Genomic DNA, 23,218 nt, shown 5'->3' on the forward strand with positions numbered 1-23,218 from the left:
GTAGAGAAAATATTTAAGACAATTTTGTTATAAATAGGGAAGGGAAAGGGACATAAAAAGAGATAAGCCTCCTACACTTCATGTGAAACTTGTAAAATGATGACACTAACAGACATTTGTGTGTGTGATAAGATGCATGTGTGTGTTGGGGTGAGTGGGTATGAGGTAATACCTAAAGCAACTACTAAGACTCAAAACATTATAGACTAATAGACTCAAAACACTATTGGAAAACCAAAATGAAATTTTACAAAATGTTCAAGCAGCCTGCATTTTGAACAGGAAAAAGGGAAAAGAAAATTGAGAAATAAAAGAGAGAAAATACAGCAAAATATATAATGGCAGACTTAAACGTTAAGGTATCAATAATCATATTAAATGCAAATAATATGGTTTAAAATAAATGGTTAAAAACAAAAGGATGGAGGTGCTGGAGCTGTTGCCACCAAGTCCGGATCTCATTGCCGCATGCCCCAGTGCTTGCCTGACGTGCATTCCCAATTCCTTTTGGTTCCAAGTCCAGTATTGCAACTCTCAAGGATCAGCTGATTCATAATATTCTAAAAGAACAACAGACCTCCCCCATTAAGATTACATTTGTTGGGGTTGGTGCTGTTGGCATGGTCTGTGCCATCAGTATCTTAATGAAGGACTTGGCAGATCAACTTGCTCTTGTTGATGTCATGGAAGACAAATTGAAGGGAGAGATGATGGATCTCCAACATGGCAGCCTTTTCCTTAGCACACCAAAGATTATCTCTGGCAAAGACCATAATGTAACTGCAAACTCCAAGCTGGTCATTATCACATCTGGGGCACGTCAGCAAGAGGAAGAAAGCTGTCTTAATTTGGACCAGCATAACGTGAACATCTTTAAATTCATCATTCCTAATGTTGTAAAATACAGCCCGAACTGCAAGTTGCTCACTGTTACAAATCCAGTGGATATCTTGACCTATGTGGCTTGGAAGATAAGTGGCTTTCCCAAAAACTGTGTTATTGGAAGTGGTTGCAATCTGGATTCAGCCCAATTCCATTACCTGATGGGTGAAAGCTGAGAGTTCACCCATTAAGCTGTCATGGGAAGGTCCTTAGGGAACATGGCGATCCTAGTGTACCTTTATGGAATGGAGTGAATGTTGCTGGTGTCTCCCTGAAGACTCTGCACTCACATTTAGGGACTGATACAGATAAGGAACAGTGGAAAGAGGTTCACAAGCAGGTGGTTGAGAGTCCTTACAAGGTGATCAAACTGAAGGGCTACACATCCTGGGCCATTGGACTCTCTGTGGCAGATTTGGCAGAGAGTATAATGAAGAATCTCAGGTGGGTACACCCAATTTCCACCACGATTAAGGGTTTCTATGGAATAAAGGATGATGTCTTCCTTAGTGTTGCTTGCATCTTGGGACAGAATATAATCTCAGACCTTGTGAAGGTGACTCTGACTCCTAAGGAAGAGGCCCGTTTGAAAAAGAGTGCAGATACACTTTGGGGGATCCAAAAAGAGTTGCAGTATTTTTTTAATTTTTTTATTATTATGTTTTTGAGATGGAGTTTCACTCTTGTTGCCCAGGCTGGAGTGCAATGGCACAATCTTGGCTCACTGCAACATCCACCTCCCAGGTTCAAGCAATTCTCCTGCCTCAGCCTCCCGAGTAGCTGGGATTACAGGTACCCACCACCACGCACAGCTAATTTTTTGTACTTTTAGTAGAGAAAGGGCTTCACCATGTTGACCAGGCTGGTCTTGAACTCCGGACCTCAGGTAATTCACCCACCTCAGCCTTCCAAAGTGCTGGGATTACAGGCGTGAGCCACCGCTCCCAGCCAGAGCTGCAATTTTAAGGTCTTCTGATGTCATCCATTTCGCTGTCTAAGCTACAACAGGATTTTAGTTGGAGGTTGTGCATGTTGTCCTTTTTTCTGGTCTGTGATTACAACAGTAATATTAAGATGGACTGGGAAAAACATCAATTCCTAAAGTTAGAAATAGAAATGGTTTGTAAAATCCTACAGCTATATCCTAATGCTGGATGGTACTAATCCTGCATAGTCCTAAACTGGTTAGTCTGAAATAGTTCTACTACCTCTGAGGCACCACTGCCAATGCTGCACATGCTGCTGTTGCCCCTTGAGCCAGATGGAGGTTTACCGTGTGTTATGTAACTTCCTGGCTCCCTCACTGAACAATGCCTAGTCCAATCTTTTTTCCCAATCAGTCACATCCTGGGATCCAGTGTATAAATCCAATATTGCATGTCTTGTACATAATTGTTACAAAGGATCTTATTTTGTGAACTATATATATCAGTAGTGTATATTACCATATAATGTAAAAAGACCTACATATAAATGGCGCAACCAACTATCCAAGTGTCATACCAACTAAAACCCCCAGCAAACCTTGAACAGTGAAAAAGAATAAAATAAAAATAGAAGAATGGAAAAAGATAGATCACACAATCAAAAGAAAGCAGAAGTGGCCATATTGATATCAGATAAAGTAAATTTCAGAACAAATAAAATTACCAGAAACAGAAGAACATCATACAGTGATAAAAGAATTAATCCACCAATAAAATGTAGTAATCTTAAATGTGTCTGTACCAAACAATAAAGCTGCAAAATATGCAAAGCAAAAATTGATAGAACTGAAAGGAGAAATAGACAAATCCACAATTATAGCTAGAGATTTCAACACCCCTCTGTCAACAACTGACAGAACAACTAGACAGAAAATCAGCAAGGATATAAAAACTCCACAATCTATCAACCAACAGAATCTAGTCAGTGTTTATAGAACACTCTAGCCAACAATAGCAAAATATGCATTATTTTCAAGTGCCCATGGAATATATGCCAAGATTACCAGGTTATCCTGGGTCATAGAACAAATTTAAAATAATTTAAAAGAATTAAAATCATGTAGACTGTGTTCTCCAACCAAAATGGAATCAAACTGGAAATCAATAACAGAAAGATAGCAGGAAAATCTCCATGCACTTGGAAACTAAATAACATTCTTTTAAATAATCACAGGGCAAAGAGGAATTCTTCAAGGAAAATGTTTAATATATTCAACTGAATGAAATAAAAATGCAGCATATCAAAATTTGTGGGATGCATTCAAGGCAGTACTGAGACAGAAATGCACAGCACTAAATGCATACATTAGAAAGGAAAGGTAACAGATGAATACTATAAGCTTTCACTTCAATAATCTAGAAAAAAAAAAAAAACAGCAAAACAACCCCAAAGCAAGCAGAAAGAAGGAAATAATAAAGAGCAGAAATGAAATCTCCAGGCCCTGATGGCTTCACTGGAGAATTCTCCCATACATTTATTTTAAAAAGAATTGAAACCAATTTACACATTCTCTTCTAGAAAACAGAAGAAAAAAGAACAGTTTCCAACTCATTTCATGAAGACACTATTACCCAAAACACAAAACCAGACAAAGACTGTACAAAAAAGATAACTAAAGGCCAATAACCCTCATGAATATAAAAGCAATAATTCTTAATGTTAGCAAGTAGAATATAATAAAAGTACACACACCATAATCAAGTGGGGCTTACTCTAGGGATGGAAGATTGGTTCTCTATTTTAAAATCAAAGACTGTAATCCACTATATTAACTGGCTAAAGAAGAAAAATCACAGGATCATATCAATCAATACAGAAAAATACTGGAGAGAATTCAATACCCATTTATGATTTTTAAAAAAAACTCAAAAAATAGGAATAAGAGAGAACATCCTCAACTTGACAAGGAACAAAACACCTACAGTAATATTATACTTTAGTAAAAGACTGAATGTCTTCTCTCTAAGATGAGGAATGAGGCGAAAAATATCCACCTTCACACTCTTATTCAACATAGTGCTGAAAGCTCTAGCCAACGCAATATGGCAGCATATGAAAATAAAAGAAATAGATATCAGAAAGAAAAAAATAAGACTGACTGTTCCTACTTGCAGTAGACATAACTGTCTTTACAGAAAACCCCAAGGAATCTGCAAAAAAAACTCTTAGAAGTAATGTGAGTTCAGAAAGGTTGTAGGATATAAGACAGACATATAAAAATCAACTATATTTCCATATAGTAGCAATGAATACATGAATACCAAAAATTAAAAATGCAATATAACTTGAAGTCACTCAAAAAATTGAATACTTAGATGTAAAACATGTGCTATAACTTTTATGTCAAAAACTATTCAATGCCAATTAAAGAAATCAATTATTTAAATAAATGGAGAAACATATCATGTTCATGGATTGAAAGATCCAACATAGTAAAGATGTCAATTCTCCCCAAACTGATATACAGATTTGACATAACTACTATCAAAAATCCAGCAAGATTATTTTATAGATATGGACAAGATTATTCTAAAATGAATACATGGAAAGACAAAAGAACTAGAATAGCTAAAATAAAAATAAAGTAATAGGAATGTGTCTACTTATTTTCAAGACTTATAATATTGCTACCTACATATAAACAGCACAACCAACTATCCAAGTGTCATACCAACTAAAACCCCCAACAAACCTTGAACAGTGAAAAAGAATAAAATAAAAATAGAAGAATGGAAAAAGATAGATCACACAATCAAAAGAAAGCAGAAGTGGCCATATTGATATCAGATAAAGTAAATTTCAGAACAAATAAAATTACCAGAAACAGAGGAACATCATACAGTGATAAAAGAATTAATCCACCAATAAAATGTAGTAATCTTAAATGTGTCTGTACCAAACAATAAAGCTGCAAAATATGCAAAGCAAAAATTGATAGAACTGAAAGGAGAAATAGACAAATCCACAATTATAGCTAGAGATTTCAACACCCCTCTGTCAACAACTGACAGAACAACTAGACAGAAAATCAGCAAGGATATAAAAACTCCACAATCTATCAACCAACAGAATCAAGACTCTGTGGTACCGGTGGGAGGAGAGACACATAGATCAATGGGATAGAATAAAGACTGCAAAAATAGAACCACACAAATATACCCAATTCATTTTTGACAAAGGAACAAAAGCAATTCAATAAAGAAAAGACTTCCTTTTCAGCAAATGGTTCTGGAAGAATTGGACATCTATAGGCCAAAAAAAGATCCTTGACCTAAGTCTCATATCTTATACTGACTCAAAATGGAACAAAGACCCTTAAATATAAACCATAAAACTATAAAACTTTTAGAAAAAAAAACTTAGGAGAAAATCTTCAAGATCCAGGGATAGGCAAAGAATGTTTAGACTTGTCACCAAAAGCATGATCCATAAAAGGAAAAAATGATAAATTGGACTTCATCAAAATTTAAAAGTTTGCTCTGCGAAAGACTGTTGCTGAGGGGATGAAAAGACACGCTACATAATGGGAGAAAATATTTGCAAACCATGTATTCAACAAATGACTATTATCTGGAACACAAAAAGAACTCTCAAAATGTGACAGTTAAAAAATAATCAGATAAGAAAATGAGAAAATTACATAGACATTTCATCAAGAAGGATATACAGATGACAAATAATCAAATAAAAATATTTTCACATCAGTAGCCATTAAGGAAATGAAAAATTAACACCACAATGAAATATCTGTATACACATATCAGAATGCCTAAAATAAAAAACAGTGACAACACCTATCTGGGTGCAGTGGCTCGCACCTGTAATCCCAGCACTTTGGGAAGCCAAGGCAGGTGGATCACTTGAGGTCAGGCATTCGAGACCAGCCTGGGCAACATAATGAAACCACATCTCTACTAAAGATGCAAAAATTAGTTGGATGTGGTGGTGCATGCCTGTAGTCCCAGCTACTCAGGAGGCTGAGGCATGAGAATCGCTTGAATACAGGAAGTGGAGGTTGCAGTGAGCAAAGATCATGTCACTGTGCTCCAGCCTGGGTGACAGAGTGAGACTCTATCTCAAAAAAAAAAAAAAAAAAATAGTGATAACACCAAATGCTGGCAATGTTAAGAAGGAACTAGATCAAGGTTATGAAAAAACCTTCAAAGTTACGAAGAAACTGGATCACTCATACATTGTTGGTGAGAATGTAAAACAAGTACAAGCCACTCTGGAAAACAGTTTCTCTAAAAACTAAACATACAACTACCATGTGACCCAGCAACTGCACTACCAGACATTTATCCCAGAGAAATGAAGAGCTATGTTCACACAAGAATCCATATATGACTGGTGATAGCAGCTTTATTTGTTAAAACCCCAAACTGAAAACAACCTAGATGTCCTACAATGGGTGAATGGAGAAACAACTGTGAAATATTCATACCATGGAATACTACTCAGCAATAATATTGATACATACAACAACTTCGATGAATTTAAAAAAAAAAATGGACTGAGTTAAAAAAAAAAAAAAGCCAATCTCACATTAACCTTTTATATAACATTCTTGGAAGGACAAAATTATAGTAATGGAGAACAGATCAATGGTTGCCAAGTGTTAAGGAGGGGGGAGAAGAGGAAGGGAAGTGGGTGTGACTTAAAAAAAAGGCAGCACAAAGGATCCTTGTAGTGATGGAAATGTACTGTATCTTGACTGTGTCAATGTCAGTATCTTGGTGGTGATATTATACTCTAGTTTTGCAAGATGTTACTATTGGAGGAAACAGAGTAAAAAGTGCATGGACCGCTCAGTATTATTTCATGTGAATATACAATTAACTGAAAATGAAAAGCTTAATTGTTTAAAGTAACACTATTTGGGGCAGGGGGAGTCATGTGGTGTGGAGATGGGAAAAATATGTGTGAGATTGTCAAGTGGATTGTGAGATGTTCAGAATTCCTGAATCTCCCTCTGCTCACCAAATGCCACCCTTTCCTCATTGTTATCACTTCTAAAACTTGCCCTACCCATCCCACATCACCCTTTATGGACAATACTCATACAACCCACACCGATAGCCACTGCACTGGAAGGTAACAATAACTCTCTAGAGCTGGTAGGAAGAGGCTACTTTATAAATGAAAACTGAGGAATCTGAGTGAGGTGAAGGCGCCCTCCCAAAATCACACAACAAGTAAATTTCATAGCCAGTTTTTCCACCATTTTGCATCACTTCACATAATCATTTCATCCCACTACATTTCTAATCATCTACCATTTTCAAAGCTCTTTTTAAAATGTTATCTTAATTGGTCGTAAGCTGTCCCAGCTAAAAGAAAATGACAGAGGGCTAGAATAATGGGAGTGGTTGCAATCTCTTAGCCAATGTGGGTTGCTATGGCAAATTCCTGCCTCCGCATCTGCAAGATGCCTACGTTTGTGTTCATATTTGCCCCCTTTGCACTCAACAAATTAAAGCTCCTCCTACTTAAGCCTAATTCCTCCCCTCAGTTTTTGGATCCCACTCCCCATCACCTCATTTTATTGATTATGCCATCTGTTTCTTTCATCTTCAAACTTACTCACTCTACTGCCTCTTTCCCATCAGGAGAAAAAAACATGTTTCCTTAGCTTCATGTCCTCTTCAGAATATAGCCCCTCTCCTTTTGAAGGAGAGTGATTAAATGCTCTGCCTTCATTTCCTCTTCTTTCCACTCCAGTGCAGTTTGGTTTCTGGCCCACAACTGCTCTTAAACTTTACCACATTCCAAGGTCTACCTTGTACTAGCTCCAACAGATACTCTTCAGTCCTTACCTTACTTAACCTGTGCTCAGCATTTGATACATTAACCTCTCCCTTTTTGAAACACTCTTCCTTGTTCTAGGCTTCCCTGGTTTTCCTCCTACTCTCTAGCCATAGGACGTTTCTCTTCTCCGTCACTCAAATGCTAATATTTCAGTATTCTGTCCTAGTCTCCCTTCTCTTTTCCCTTTATACCTTCTCCCAGGTTTCATTTACCATCTATATTACCAGCTCATACCAGTCTCTCAAGCTCCAGACCCAAGTAACTCACATCCTGCTAAATTCAACAAGCCCAAAATGGACCAAAATTCAACAACTCCAAAACTGAATATCATCCTCCCCATCTCAAATCTGTTCCTGAATAGCTCAATCTGTGGCATTTTCATACACCAGCCACACTAGATTCTTCTTCCTCATATCCACATTAAATTTTTCACCAAGCCTATTTACCTTCTCAATGCCCTTCAATCTATTTGCATTTCCAATGACACTGCCTTAGTCCGGACCCCCAAAATCTAACTGAAAATCTGCAGTAGCTTCCTAACTGGCCTCAGCACCCCTAATTGTGTCCCCTTCCAATCTATTCTTTTAATCACAATGAGTTATTTTCCTAAAAATAACTAAAGTCCTAAAATATGACTCACTACATCATGTTCTGTCTTTAAACCTTTCAGTGGCTCCTCAGTGCCTTTTAGCTAAACTCTCACTTCACCATGGCCTGTATAGTGGAGCCCTACCTATCTTTCCAGCCTACTCTCCCACTTGCTTCTCACATCCTGCAACTACCTCCTCTTCTCCCACAGTAAATTTCTTTCAATTCCCAATGCATTGCATTATCTCTTGCTCCTAGGACTTCACACAAGAAGAACTCACCATCTGGAACCTCATTCCTCAACTCCTCCCTCCACTGGCTTCCCCTACTCATCCTTCAGACCTCAGCAAAGGTCACTTCCCGACCTCCACTTGATGAGGCTGGGTCCCCCCTGCTCTGTTCTCCCAACACCCTAATCTTTCCCTGTTGTGAAACTTATCACACCCTTTCACAATTACTTATTTATCTATTTGTTTTCCCCATGAAGCTGTAAGTCACTTGAGAATACTAGTCTATCTTGTTTACCTTCATAGCTATAATGCTGGCACAGTGCTTTGAATACTCAATAGATGTAGTTTTAACAGACTATACAAGAATATATAAAAAATTAAGAAATCCAAGTCTGTATGGCAGCTCTCCGGGGACTCAGCAGTCCCCTCTGGCTCATTTTCTGGCTTATGCAACCTTATGGTGACCCGTGTGGCACCCTCCCTTATATGAACCAGCGTTCTTTGTTCACATATAGTAGAATGCTGTTTGCTGTAACCTCAGCTTCGAGAAAACAATGCCCATATTGCATTAACCTGCTAGACCAGCTTCAGAAAGGATCTCTGAATGTCACGATTTCAGAAACCGTAAAATCACCCCTTGTTCTACTGCAGAAAAAAATACAGTGGAACAAGGAGTTCCTTGAGCAATTCTTAAAATTCCTTTGTCAGGGTCAAAGATATTATTTGTCAACTAGAGTCAAGTCAAACGCAAATAACTTTTAAATTTATACTATGGAAATTAAAATTATAAACCCTAAATTTTTAAATTAACTTTTAATTAAAATTACAGTTAAAAACCAGAAGTCACAAGTTTTTCATAGAGCAGTCTTGAGAGATTAAGAAACTGACCTGTTGACATGAGGCTTTGAGAATACTCTGCACTAAGCTAATAATTACACCTTGTTATACAGATAAGAAAAGAACTGGAAAATATTTACCAGTCAGTTAACTTAAACCCACTAAGAATACAAACATTAGATAGGTGAGAGGGTAGAATGCTTTTTTTGTCAGATTTACATTTTTTCTGTATCTTGTCATCATAAAATTCAGTAGTTTGTACATAGAGGTCTCTTGTAGGATTTTTCTCTAACTATAATGGTTAAATATTATACAGCCTTTAACCTTGAGACTATAAAACTCACCTACTTATCCGTCGTAGGAAATTGCAATCCCCAATCATTGTTTATTTGTTATAGGAAATTGGATTTTGTAATGTTTAACCCACTGTTAACTGTTTTACTGTTTAACACAGTGACTTCACTGAGTTTGTTATAATTAAATTAACCAGTATAAAACCAATTCAGATCCTCTTGGGGTTAATGAAAAATCACCCATTTTTTCCTGGTACAGATTTTGATACAAGTAAATATAAAGAGTGATTGCAGCAGAAACATTTTTAAACAATATGAAAAATAACTCAACTTTTTCCTCTGCAGCCTTACAGCATACATGATTGAAACAGGGCCATTCCTCGGGTAATAACTGGTGAGAAGAGCTGGGGGGAGCACTGGACTCCAGTGACCTCGGGAGGGAGAAATAAAGGGCCCCCATGCAGAGGAAGAGGGGAGATGGAGGCAGATTCAGAATGGGGTGAAGAGGGCACCAAACAGAGTGTCAATCTAGAGAGGTAACGTGGGCTAGTGGTTCTACATGCACTGGTTTGAGTCCCATTCACCTGGGCTCAAATCCTGACTCTGCCTGTCGCTCATGCGCTTTGTCATCAAACAACTTGCATAGTCTCCCTGAGCCTCAGTTGTAACATAAGGATCCTAACAGTGAACTCATGGAGGTGAGAGGATTAAAAGAGATGTTTATTAAGCCTTTATCTCAGTCCTGCGCATGACAATATCCAGTAACAATGCTGCATAAATAGCCTATTTTGTGGTTGTGGTTGTTGTTAATATCTTCCATCTCACTATTTCACTTAGGGCTCAGTCTTAGGTGACTCCGCTGGGGCACTTTCTACATGTCCCAGCCATGGGGCAGCCAGCCACAGAGCCTCCACGGATGTAAAGGTGCTGCAGTCTCTTGTCCTGGTCCTTGTTCTCACTGCAGTTCTAACCTCAGGGCCCTGACATGGCAGCTCTCTGATGACAGCTGCATCTTCTCTGGGCATCCTATCAGAAGTGGTCAAAAAGCCATTCTAAAATGTCTTCTGCCATTATGTTGAGGTGTAATGGAATGTGTACAAACTCTAAAATCAGATGTATTTGCAGACACCTTGCTCACCGTGTATTCTTGGCAAATTTGCTTCTTCCAGATTCTTTACCTTAATCTGGGTTTACTGCCACCTATCTTGAAGATTCATGGTAACAAACTCAACAAACTATATATATATATCACTATTACTACATTTGTGAATGTTTTGTTGAATCCTTTCTCAGGTTGAAAAATATTGGAGATTAGAGCTAGAATTGAGTTCAAAGATTATGCCCCAGCCATATCCTCCCTCATGGAAGCTGAATGTTTCAATCTATATAATCTCAAGGCCTTCTGTTTTCTGCTGACAAGAAAGAAGTCTTGTCTTTTACACATTACCCTTCCTCTCCAAGTTCTTTCTTTGTAATCCCCAGGTTGCATACCTGTACTCATGGCTTAAATCTGTAATCATAGCCAATGCCATGGTCCCCATCCCACAATGGTGCCATGGAATTATGAGTTGGCCCTGCACAATAAGATCAACACCTCCTTTCAGAATGAGAAGGATAATGTTCTTTCTGTCTCATTTCCAGCCATGGGAAGAAGGGTCCTCAGCATGTGTTTGTTGGTATGGCACTTTAGATTCACAAACAAAACTCTTTTCTCCTAGGATGGCTGGATCTAGATGAGTTCAAGATTCTGCTGCCACATTGTATCCCAACACTTGTCTCATTCTAAAATTAAGTTCCCTTTGCCCAAGTCCTTTTTCTCTTCTTTGAAGCTCTCTCTCAGTGACCTCCATCACCCTCCCTCAAATAGGACTTCAGACACACACACACACACACACACACACACACATACGCATGCATCAGTTCATCAGACATGGCTACAGATATTTTAACCTCTGGCACCATTGTGGACAGCAAAGAAGTCTTTTTTCCCTAGGCCCTTTGTAAATTAATGGTTACAAATAGGTACACAGAGATAGCAATGTCTCCTCATTCTATTCACCAAGAGTCCCACTCAACCCAGCCAAGACACACTCATAACAGATGAGGAAAACGTAAGGTTCAGGGACTTAGCCAGGACACATAGGCATCTGTTGCCCAAGTCCTGGTTCAGGACTTATTCTCCTGTACCACACTGCTCCCTCTCACTGTGCAGGCTCCTTTCTCAATGTTGGTGTCTTTGAGTTAGCCAGATGGTTAACCTTTTTTTTTTTTTTTTTTTTTTTTTTTGGTCACAAAGACAATTTGCTTTCCGAAAATCTCAAACTAAGCAACTCATGACTGCTTCTTAAGATAAACAGAAAGGAATTCTAACACAGCATGGTAGAAACAACTTGACAGGACCATGTTTCTTCTGTTTCTTATCTCTGGATGCCAGAAGCCTGCTGCTTTCTCCTGTCCACCCACAAGGGATTTGTGATTGGGTTTGATTCTCCAACCCTGTTTCCTGGAAAAGGCCCCAGAGCCACTGATGTGTCTGCAAGAAAGGAAAAACATTTTGCCCACCAGGTATTGATGTGCCCTAAGGCACTTTGGAGTCCTGAACTTAGCTTTGGGTGGTAAAAAAGCATATTGGCAATTACTGAGTTTCAGAAGCAATTTTTTGGAAGAAAAAAAAAGATAGGTAGTCCAAGACTCCACATTGGCTGTGCTGACCACAATGCCACCAAACTGCTGACTTTCAGAAGCAATTTTTTGCAAAAAAAATTTTAAAATAGGTAGTCTAATGCTCCAAACTGACTGTGCTGACCACAATGCCACCAAATGAAAACTGAAAACTTAATCATCCAGTTCTGTATCGATAGCTAAGTGTTGGGTATCATTTAGGGCAAGAATATTTTAACTAATATTTAATCAGAATTTTTATTTTCAATTGTTAAAGTATTTTATAGAAATTTTCCATTTCTCAAATGTAAATTAAGAAAAATCAGTCCACAAAACACAAATGGAAACAAGCACAAATTTATTTGACCACCTTTTGGAGAGGCCAACTCAAAGTTGACAATGTATATTCACCATTTGAGAGGACATCTAACATATTATATCCTTGGCTTCTCAAGGAGATGTTATTGCCCACTTACTCAATATTGGTAAGCTCCTTCACTAATCTCTGATTATTTTACAGTCAAGACTCCATTCTCCCATTCCTTCTCATAACCCCCTTTCATACTTTAAAGCATTGATCTAAATACAAAATGGGAGAACCTGTGTATTAGTTCACTAGGGGTGCCACAGCAGAATACCACAGATTGGATGGCTTACACAACAAAAATTTATTTTCTCACAGTTCTGAAGCTGGAAGTCCAAGGTCAAGGTATCAGCAGGCTTGGTTTCCTCTGAGGCCTCTCTCCTTGGCTTGCAAATGGTCACCTTCTTGCTGCCTCTTCACATGGTCTCTGTGCACAAGTGCCACTGATATTCCCCTGTACATCCAGATTTCCTCTTTTTAGAAAGACACCAGTCATATTTGATTGGGGCCACTCTATGGGCCTCATTTTAACTTAGTCATCCATTTAGAGGCTCTATTTCCAAATGCACTCATGTGCTGAGGTACTGGGAGTTCAGGCTCCAACATAAGAGCCGGAGAGCACAATTCAGCCCATAACAACCTCTCTTTATGAAAAGTTTCCAAATTATATCAGACAGTAAAAAATCTGCTCCTAACTTAAGAGTCCTGTTGTTTTGGGCTGTGTAGAAAGATACAGCCAGACCCAACATGTGGTTTAATTTTAGGGACTGCTTGCTTCCTGTTCCCCAAAAATACTCCACATGCCTTTGAATTCTCTCATCAGAAATTCATATCTTCTCAGAGGCTTTCTTCTGTTAAAATGAAGAGAGCCTTGGGTTGAGCCTCATCTGTCACTAGACTTCGGTGCAACCATTGCTTCCTTTCTGAGAGCAGTTTTTGACGAAGAGCAGAGGACTGGGTATCAATAGGGCCAGGGAGGAAGTGAGGGAAGGATCATAAATGGAGACAAAGGGAAGAGAAAAAAGAAGCTGGAGGCATGAGAAGACAGACCTTACTGGCTTTACCATTTCACCCAAATAGTGGCAGAGGCTGAGTATTCATGCTCCAGTCCATAATTGTTGCTAGAGAATGGGTGCCTCACCCAGACGCCATATTCCTTGCATGGCTCCTCTTGCCTCCAGGTAGGGCCATGGGACAGATTTCTGACAATGGATTGTGAACCAGGAACAACTCCAGTGCCAGACCTGATCTATGGAAATTTCCTACATATTTTCTACCTTCTCTGTTTTCCAACTACCAGTGAAAGAAAAAGATTCTGAAGCCCTGAAAAATGGCAGAACCACAAAACGGAATGGAGTCTGGATCCGTGAATGACCACATGGAAGGCCTCTCACCGAACACTTGCACTAAACTGTCACTGTGTGAGCAATAACGCCTGTGAGTTAAACCGCTGAGATTTTTGGGGTTTGTCCTTTTTAGTAACTACTAATGTTATCATTAATAAGTTAATACAGTCAATATAAGGCTGAGTTTGGCAAAAAATTAATAGTCACTTCAGTGGTGATGGTTTTATGCTGGTTTATTTCAAGAGTGAATGCTGATAGTAAGAAGAGTATAGGCTGGGCACAGTGGCTCCTGCCAGTAATTCCAGCACTTCAGGAGGCCAAGGCAGGAGTTGAGCTCAGGAGTTTGAGGCTACAGTGAGCTATAATCAGGCCACTTCACTCCAGCCTGGGTGACAGAGTAAAATTGCATCTTAAAAAAAGAAGAAGACAACAAAGAAGAAGAGTATTACTTGATTTTTAATGTAAAATGACATTTAGATATTATTATTCAATTCAGGTTGACCTGTAATAGTAGTGATAATAATCACAGACAGTTGCAGTTTGCAACTATCATTGCATTTCAAACTACCAGGCATAATGAGAAGTACACAATAAAATAATAAAACAAACCACTGATAAGGTAAAAAGAGTGCTAGACTGAAAGTCAAGCATCCTGAATTCTAGTTTCACCCCAACACAAACCATTTATGACCAGGAGTCTCACCTCTCCAGTCACTACCAGCTCTAAAAGCCAGAATGGAAGTGTCTGTTTAGGGGAAATAGTGCCTCCTATGAGTGAAAAACAAATGACAGGAGAACTGGTCACAGTGCTTTGTGCAGAGAAGATGCTCAATACAGATTTATTCAATTAATAAAAGTTTTTAAACAGACTCTGATAAAGTAATTCAACTGAAATGACAGAGGGTGAATACAGATTTAGACACCCACCCGTGTCCCCTCCCACTGAACTAGAAGTGTCTCTGTGTATTCATGTGTATAAAGAAATTGGCTCCATTTCTGAACAGTGAGAACAGGGCAGAAAAATGAATAAATCTGGGGATGACATATAATCAAAAATATAGCCATCTGTTTAAGTCCGGCATCTAAAATTTAAAAGAATAGAAGAGAAGCCACCTGTCTTGCAATGTTGAAGTAAAATGCAAATCTATTTAATTGAAAATAATAATGTAATGTAAACTTTAGTCACAAGCAGAGAGCTTTCTCTATATAGTTATATTAAAGGGCTTAGACCAGTGCCTGGAGCATGACAGACACATAGTTGTTTGTTGAACAAAAACATTCGTCATTGGATGCAAAGCATAGGGTAGGCATAGTGAGAGATGCCAAGATGGACAGAAAGTCATCCCTGCTCTCCAGTGACTTGCAGGCTGAGAAGAGAGAACCATGTCTTCAACCCACTGGAACACAAGACAGAATGAAATACATGCTAAGCAGAGGTAAAAGAAACATGCTAGGGGAGGAAGAAACATTTCATTCTGATGGGAAGGAATCAAAAATGAGGTAGAATTTAGGCTAAGCCTTAAAGTGAGCAATCTCCAGGCTGTGAGGATGGCATGACCCAGGTAATAAAAAGATTGGAAGTAGTGGGCTGGTCAGGTCCATGCAGAGAACTTCAGGAGACAACCTTGGAAAAGAGTGTTGGAGCCATATATAAGAGTCTGGTTGTGACTTGGGAACAAAACTCTAACAGCCACAAAATTGGGTGCCTAGGAAAAGAAGTAGATCCCCTTTGTTTTCTTTCTCTCTCCAAATTTGTAAAGTATTTACCTCTCTCAAACCATATAACATGTCATTTTATTAAGTCATTTAAATACGTGTAAGATGGCTGTCGGGCCCAAACTATTTTAACACTACAAAAGTTAAAATAAGGTGAAGAAAATGTGTTATAGAACAAAGCGTGTGTATATTTGAGTCCTGTCTTAAGTTATTTTAATTTCTGGATAACAAAACCTCATTTTGTTTCCATTCTAATCATTAGAAGAGACGCCCTTAAGGGGAGTCTGCATTAGCAATCCATGTGCATCCCCTGGTATACCGTTTTGCTTCAGAAAAGGACTTGAGCTCAGTACAGAAAGTATTTATATGATGGCGTCTAAAGAGAGGGTCGGCTAAGAGGTCCCCAAATGTCAGCAGCATCCTATTGGTAATCCATGGTCATTCAAAGCATTTTAAGAGGAACAGAGGAAACAGCCTTGTTTCAGTAACTGAAAGAAGGCCAATGTGGCTGGTGCAGAGCAGCAAGAGAGAGTGTGAAAAGAGTCAGGGATATGGACCCAACCATATCATGTAGGGTTCTAAAGGCCACAGAAAGAAGAATAAAGAAGTCTGAATCTTGTACAAAATGCAATGAGAAGCCATTGGTGAGTGTTAAGAAGGGTGATATGATGTCATTTATCCTTTATTTTGGCTGCTGTTTGGAGAAAGAATTGGAATGGGACAGAAACAAAAGCTGAGAGAATAGTTAAAAGACCATTAAAATAGTCCAGAGGAGAGAAGTTGATTATTCAAACTGAAGGCGATAGTTGTAGAAATGGAAATAAGCTAACATATTGGGGATATATTTTAAAGACAAAACAGATTAACTGGATGTTAAATGCAAGGAAAAGAACAGAGTGACTCCCAGGTTTTTATCTTAAGAAACTTGGAAGAAATGGTGCCATTTTCCAAGTAAGAGACCAGAGACAGTTTAGGGAGAGGAAAAAGCAGATGATAAAGAGTTCTGTGTAGGGCCCTTTACATTTCAGATGCCTGTTTGACATTCAAGTCAGGTAGGCAGTCTGACATCAAGTAGACAGTTTGATTTATGAGCCTGCAGGCTCCAGGGAAGGTCAATGGAGATTTACATTTGTGAGTCATCTGCATATAGATGGTATTGAAATTATGGGACTAAATGAAATCCACCAGGGAGATGGCATATGTAAGAGCCAGAAAGGTGCCTAGGAGGTCAAGCAAGGAAGATGGGTCCAGTAAAGAGACTGAAAGGGAGCATCCAAGGAGATTAGAAGTGGGGAATGAAACATGAGAAGCTGGTGTCGTAGAAGCCAGGAAAACAAACTATCTGGGTTATCTTTGCTTTGAAATTAGTACAGATAATTTTACAAAGCCATCTGAGTTGCTTAGAGCCTTGAGCCAGTAATTTCTATCTCACTATTCCTCATAGGAAGAAAAATGTCAGGATTGTTGAAACAATCTGCCTCCCAATGTATAGCTGTAGTCTCTTGCGGAGTTAATGAGCATGTTAACAGCCCTGCTTCCTCCTATCACTGGAATAGTTCATGTCTTTGGGGCACTGACTCAAGAGAATTTTCTTCATAGTCAAAGAACAACACTTTCAAGACAGAAGTTCAAATCAGCTATGCCTTTGAGAGAATAAATTTATCTTTACAGATATATTACACATATTAGAATACTAAGCTATGGTTTACAACCAGACAGGTCGCAGATGATGAATGTGATGGTTTGCTTGCTATTAAATGGGTTGCCTTTGAGAACATATTCTAAGTGAAATATTGTGAATGGCTATCACCTTGTCTATAGAAATAGTTTGACCTGTTGCAAATGTTACCTAATTCAATACCCCATTATCACTTCCTTGTCTTTTGGTAAGGCTGTCAAAAATAAGAACATTTAATGATCAAATAATATGTGAAAAAAATTCCTTAGTCATCCAAATAACCTCATTTCTCACATTAACTGTGGCTTATAATAAGACAGTTCTTTCAGTAATATAAAGTTTCTAGATTAGCCAAGGTGAGATATATCCAATTCTGTACCAACTTTAATAGACTTCAATCACAATACTTGAGAGTTTTTCAAATTATAGCTTGAAATGTCAGAGTTGGACACCTTCAGAGATCGTTTGCTTGTTTTCATTGATATGTTCATATTTGAAGGGATACATATACTTTTTAGTTGCTTGAGTAACAAGGAAGAATTTAAATAAAATTTTCTAGTCACCCACACATATCTTAAGAGGTCCATCAAAGTACATAAGTTGTACCTGAAAGCATGTACATTGGTGTATCCAGAATATTTCCACTCTGAAGTGGAGAAAAATTTCCCTATCCATGAAAATATACGTGCATAAGCTTCCTCACAAATTTACATACAATTTCAGGAGGGTCTCAGATCCTCCGAAAACTACATGCACCCTCACAACATCAGAGTTTCCAAGCTAAGCACTCTGGGTTTAGACTATTTTCTCCTATGGGTGCACCATGTGTGCCTTCTCCTTATTGGCCATCAGAAATCAGAACTTTCAGTTTCCAAAAGTATGGATTTAAGGAATGTTGGTGGTGGTGTTGTTTCTAGGAAAATGAGCATGCTTCCTTGAGAATTAGAGTAAATTTCCCACAATGTATGGAGCTGGAAATTCTGGGCTCTGTCTCGGGTCCTGAAACCTAGGTCCAAGGTCACAAGGAGCTGTCCAAGGTCCCAAATGTCTTACACCAGTGCTTCTCCAAGTAACGATCTACAGATAATCTGCATTAAAATCAACTGAGTGTGTGCATTACACTGCAGATTCCTGATCCATCCAAGAATCATTGAATCAGAAACTTTGAAGGTAGGCCCTACAAATCTGCATTTTAAGGAGTGCCTTAGGAGATTCTTATGCCTGACGCTAAGATAATGTCTACCAAATGTTGGTACCACTTTGTTTACGGCTGGAAACCATTTAATCCCATTTAAATTCACTGATCATTATAAATGCACCTGCTACCTTTAATACCATCTATATTAACAATCATAATGAGTTGCTATATTTCTGTAGAAGACATTGGCCAACTTTCTTCCAGATGTTTTGTCACAATTTAGCACCAACCAAACATAAAAATCCAAGCCCTATCAAATCTCAAGAAAAGCAAACTCTTTCAGAAGTCAACTTCCTTGATCTTTTCGCAAATCTTTTCTCCTCATCCACTTTAATAATGAAAATAATTACAATTATAGTTAACCAACATTTCCTGATTATTCACTCCGTGCCTTCCATCAAATCCATCATAACAATAGTAGTAAATGCAACAAAAAACATTTAATGAGTGCTTACTATAAGCCCAGAACTGTTCAAAGTTCCTTATGTGATTGCATCATTTAATCTTTATAATACTGTACCTATGAGACCAAGAAAGACAGGAAAATGTGTATTCTATATTGCTTAAGGTATTAGTGCCATTTATAGGCTTTGTCATATAACTATGATGCCAAAGTTAATTCCCTAGTGTTCTTTTTTAAGGTATGAAAATGGGGAAGAAGACAGTGCCCATTACTGATCGTCTGCTGTATTTCTGGCACTTTAACATGTTTTCTTCATTAAAACATCACCAACTGTTTATGAATAGCTTTTAATACCCATTTTAACAGATTTATTGAAAGATTGACATATCATAAACTGCACATATTTAAAATGTGCAATTTAATAAGTTTAGATATATGTATATACCTGGGAAGCCATATTGCAATCAAGGTAATGAACTTATCTCTCAGCTCCAAAAGTTTTCCCATCTCCCTTTATAATCCTTCCTCCTGCCCCTCCACTTGCTTTTCCCCAGGCAACCATTGACCTGCTTTCTGACACTACAGATTAGGTTACATTTTCTAGAACTTTATATAATCTCTGGGTGTAATATTTTTGTCTTGCATCTTATACCCAACATGATTGTTTTAAGATTTATCTATGTTATTGCATTTATCAAAAGTTCACTCCTTTTTACTGCTGAGTGGTATTCCAATTGTCCTCATTTTATAGATAAGCAAACTGGGGAAATAAGCAGCTAGTTCTGAGATTACATAGTAAAGGACCAGATTCAAATTGAAATCTGCCCAACACAAAAGCCCCATATTTTCCCACTAAAAAGTATGCCTCTCTTCACTTTTAACTGAGAAATAACTCTATATGTATCTTCAGAATGGAAGAATGTGGCCTCCAAAGTCACCAGGCTATAGTAACCACACCAAAAAATTGTTGCTGGAGGATTAATTGGAAAGGGTGTCAGCTGTCCTACCCACCTACCTCCACAATATGTGCTTAGCAGTACCACCCTTAAACTTTGGGCTTCAATTACAAGGTCATTCACCTGAAGAAGAACCCAGGAATCCTGGGACTGCCAAGATACATGAAACCACTGTATGCAGGCCCTAAGGTCTAGCTAGAGTCATCTCTTATAGGCCAGAAGGGAAGGAAGTATGTGGGGCAAATGATGGAAGGTGGTCAAATGTATGGTAGAGTAGGAAGGCATCCAAAGAACTATGAAGGTCCTGATTGAACTGGGTCACTTGTGTGACTTGAAGGATAGACTTTTAATTAAGGACAGAAGAGGAGATAAGAACTACAAAACGGAAAAGCAAGGAAAGGTAGACTAAACCTTGCCAAGCTCCCAAACTGTTAATTTGGTGATCTTAGGCACTCATCACCCTTGAAATATAAAAACTTAACAGATTACATTTTTCCATGATTCTCACAACATACTTTTCAGGAGGAATTATTCTTAACACTATGAATAATAACTAGCAGTTATAGAGTGCTTATAATGCACTACACAAAAGAATCATATTGTGTTTTCATTCTACTACAAAGAAATCAGTTCTCAGAAAATATAAGTGACTGTCCAAGATCACACAGTCAGAGAGTGATTTAGTTATAGCCAGAATTCAAGTCTCCAAGTCTTAATCCAGTAATTTTCCCATGACTCAGACTCCAGACTTCCCTGCTCCCAACCAATCACCCAAACACCACCACACACCTCACCATCATTGGTCCCAACCCAGGCTCATCCTAGAGTATATGCTGACTTATGTCCTTTGATTTCAAACCCCTGAAACCTTTATCTTCATCAGTACATGTCCTTCTATGTACACTGCCCTCAGAATACTGTTCAACACTAGAGCCAACTTAAAAGATACTCTAATAAACTAATTCTGCACCAATAAGTTAAATAATTATAATGTTATGCTTTTGTCGGGTGCCAATGGGGCTTAAGAAAACAGTGCCTAAAAGAATAACGTACATTGTGGGCGAGAGTGTGATATATAGATTTTCCAAGTCCTATCTTCATACATGTGAATGTCATAGGTTTACGGACTAACTCCAGACAAAGCAAGCCACTATTCCTCCTTCAGTAGGGCCAACTCAGGATGAATGGCCTCTTGCCTGGGGGAGGAAGAAGGAAAATAATAATCATAATAGTTAAATTATATGAATAATAGGAGCCAACATTTATTGATTGCTTTGTATTGGGTATTTTATCAGTATTATCACAATTAAACCACAATTCCATGAAGTAGGTGTTATTGTTAGTCTCATTTCCAGATGAGGAAACTGAAATAGGGAGGCTATGTAATCTCACCATGCTAGTGCTAAGCAGGGCTGGGACTCAACAGCTGTTCTTTCAAATGGCAGAACGTTTTTTTTTTTGTTTGTTTGTTTTGTTTTTGTTTTTTTTTGTTTGTTTGTTTGTTTTTTGTTTTTTTTAGTCAAGGTCTCACTCTGTCTCCCAGGCTGTAGTGCAGTGGTACAATCTCATCTCACTGCAACCTTGACCTCCCAGTCTCCCACCTCAGCCTCCCAAGTAGCTGGGACTTACAGGCACACATCACACGTCTAGCTAATTTTGTTTTATTTTTCGTAGAGAGAAGGTCACACTATGTTGCCCAGTCTGGTCTCAAACCCTTGGACTCAACTTATCCCCCTGTCTCAGCCTCACAAAATGCTGAGATTATAGGTGTGAGTCATGACACCTGACCCAGAAAGCTCATTCTTAACCAGTGTACTGATCCCCACAAGTTATTGCTTATCGTGCACCTACTGTGTGCCTGGCACTGTGTGAACCTTAAACATATTAATTTCATTGAAACCTCATGGCAACCCTTGGAGATAGGTGTTATCATCGTCCCCATCTGACAGATGAGGCCCAAGAAAAAAAGGAAACTGAGTTAGTGTGGAGCTGGAACCGACGACAGGCATTCTGGCTGAGAGCGCTCTTATTCAGCATTACTGATTCCTATTCAAGTTTAGGTCTTTCCCTTTATACTTCATTTAGGTTAAAAGGCTTTCCTCTCCAGGAGCCTGGCAAGCCAAGCCCGCCCTCCGCGGGGCAACAGTGCGAGGCATTACCCCTACAGACCACTTACGGGCACCATCCGTCCTGAGTTGGAGAAAACGATTGGAAAGCAGGGCTCCTTCCCAAGGCTGCAGGGCTCCTCTCCGGGCCCGCCCCCATCCAGCAACAGCCAATCAGAAACTCACTGACAGCGCTGGGCTCTCCAAGGTAATGGCCGTGGATGATGATTGGCTAAGTCTCTTAAGGGCCTTCTGGTTTCTGGGGAGGTAGTGACACGCGCAGGACGGGAGGTCTCTGAAGCAAGAGGGGGCTCCAGACATCATCTTTACCTGAATAAGTCCCAACGCTGGGAGTGTCAGCCCGACCCTCCTACGGTGGAAAAGGCAGCAGCCAACTGCTATAGTCCCTTTAGGCTTTTCTCTCCCACCAGTCCTCAGTCTGTCCTCTGACGGGGTTCCTGGCCACTTCAGCTCAGTTTGCTGCTTACCAATCCAGCGGCCCAAGGGGAGCGGGGCTCTGTGTGGCCGGAGCTGGGGGCCGACACGGAGCCCCTTGCCGGATGCCCCCGGGTTATACGGAAGGGCCCAGCCTAGGACAGCAGCCACTGCATTTCTTTGGCTTGCGCTGCGGTCCGGATGGTGCTCGGTTCTGACCCAGAACGTGAAATCAGGTTCTCATTCAGCCCAGGGCCTTGCACGTGCGGTCCCACTGCTTGTAGTGGCTCACGTCTGCCTTTCAGGATCTCACACAAAGTTTTTCACTTTGCCCTGCAGGGATGGTCCTCTCTGAGCGCCTTTGGAACTTTGTAAATAGCCGCATTGCAGCACTATGCCATTGTTTTATTTATGTCACTCGTATTGGACTCAGGGTAGGGACCATATCTCCAACGTCTTTGCTTTGAGCAAGATATTTAAACTCTCTGTGCAGCATTTTTCTCAAGTGTAAAATGAGCGTAGTAGTACCTCTTGTATAAAGTTGTGTGTACCTCTTGCATAAAGTTGTGTGCACTAATACATGTAAAGCGCTTAGAAGAGAGTCTTGCACACAGCAGATGATCAGAAAATGTTGGCCATTTGATATTCCTACAATGCTTAGCACAAACACATCATAAATACTCAACAGTGTTTAGAATCAGTTTCATATATTTGTTCTTGGAGGTTTAAAT

General features: G+C 39.2%; 1 pseudogene; it reads left to right on the plus strand.

Annotated features, from left to right (window-relative positions):
* The first annotated feature begins 506 nt into the window (after nt 1-506).
* Nucleotides 507-22,705, plus strand: LOC104655220 (annotated as a pseudogene).
* Nucleotides 22,706-23,218: the final 513 nt, after the last annotated feature.

Source organism: Rhinopithecus roxellana, chromosome 17 (genome assembly GCF_007565055.1).
Source record: "Rhinopithecus roxellana isolate Shanxi Qingling chromosome 17, ASM756505v1, whole genome shotgun sequence".
Classification (NCBI taxonomy): domain Eukaryota; kingdom Metazoa; phylum Chordata; class Mammalia; order Primates; family Cercopithecidae; genus Rhinopithecus; species Rhinopithecus roxellana.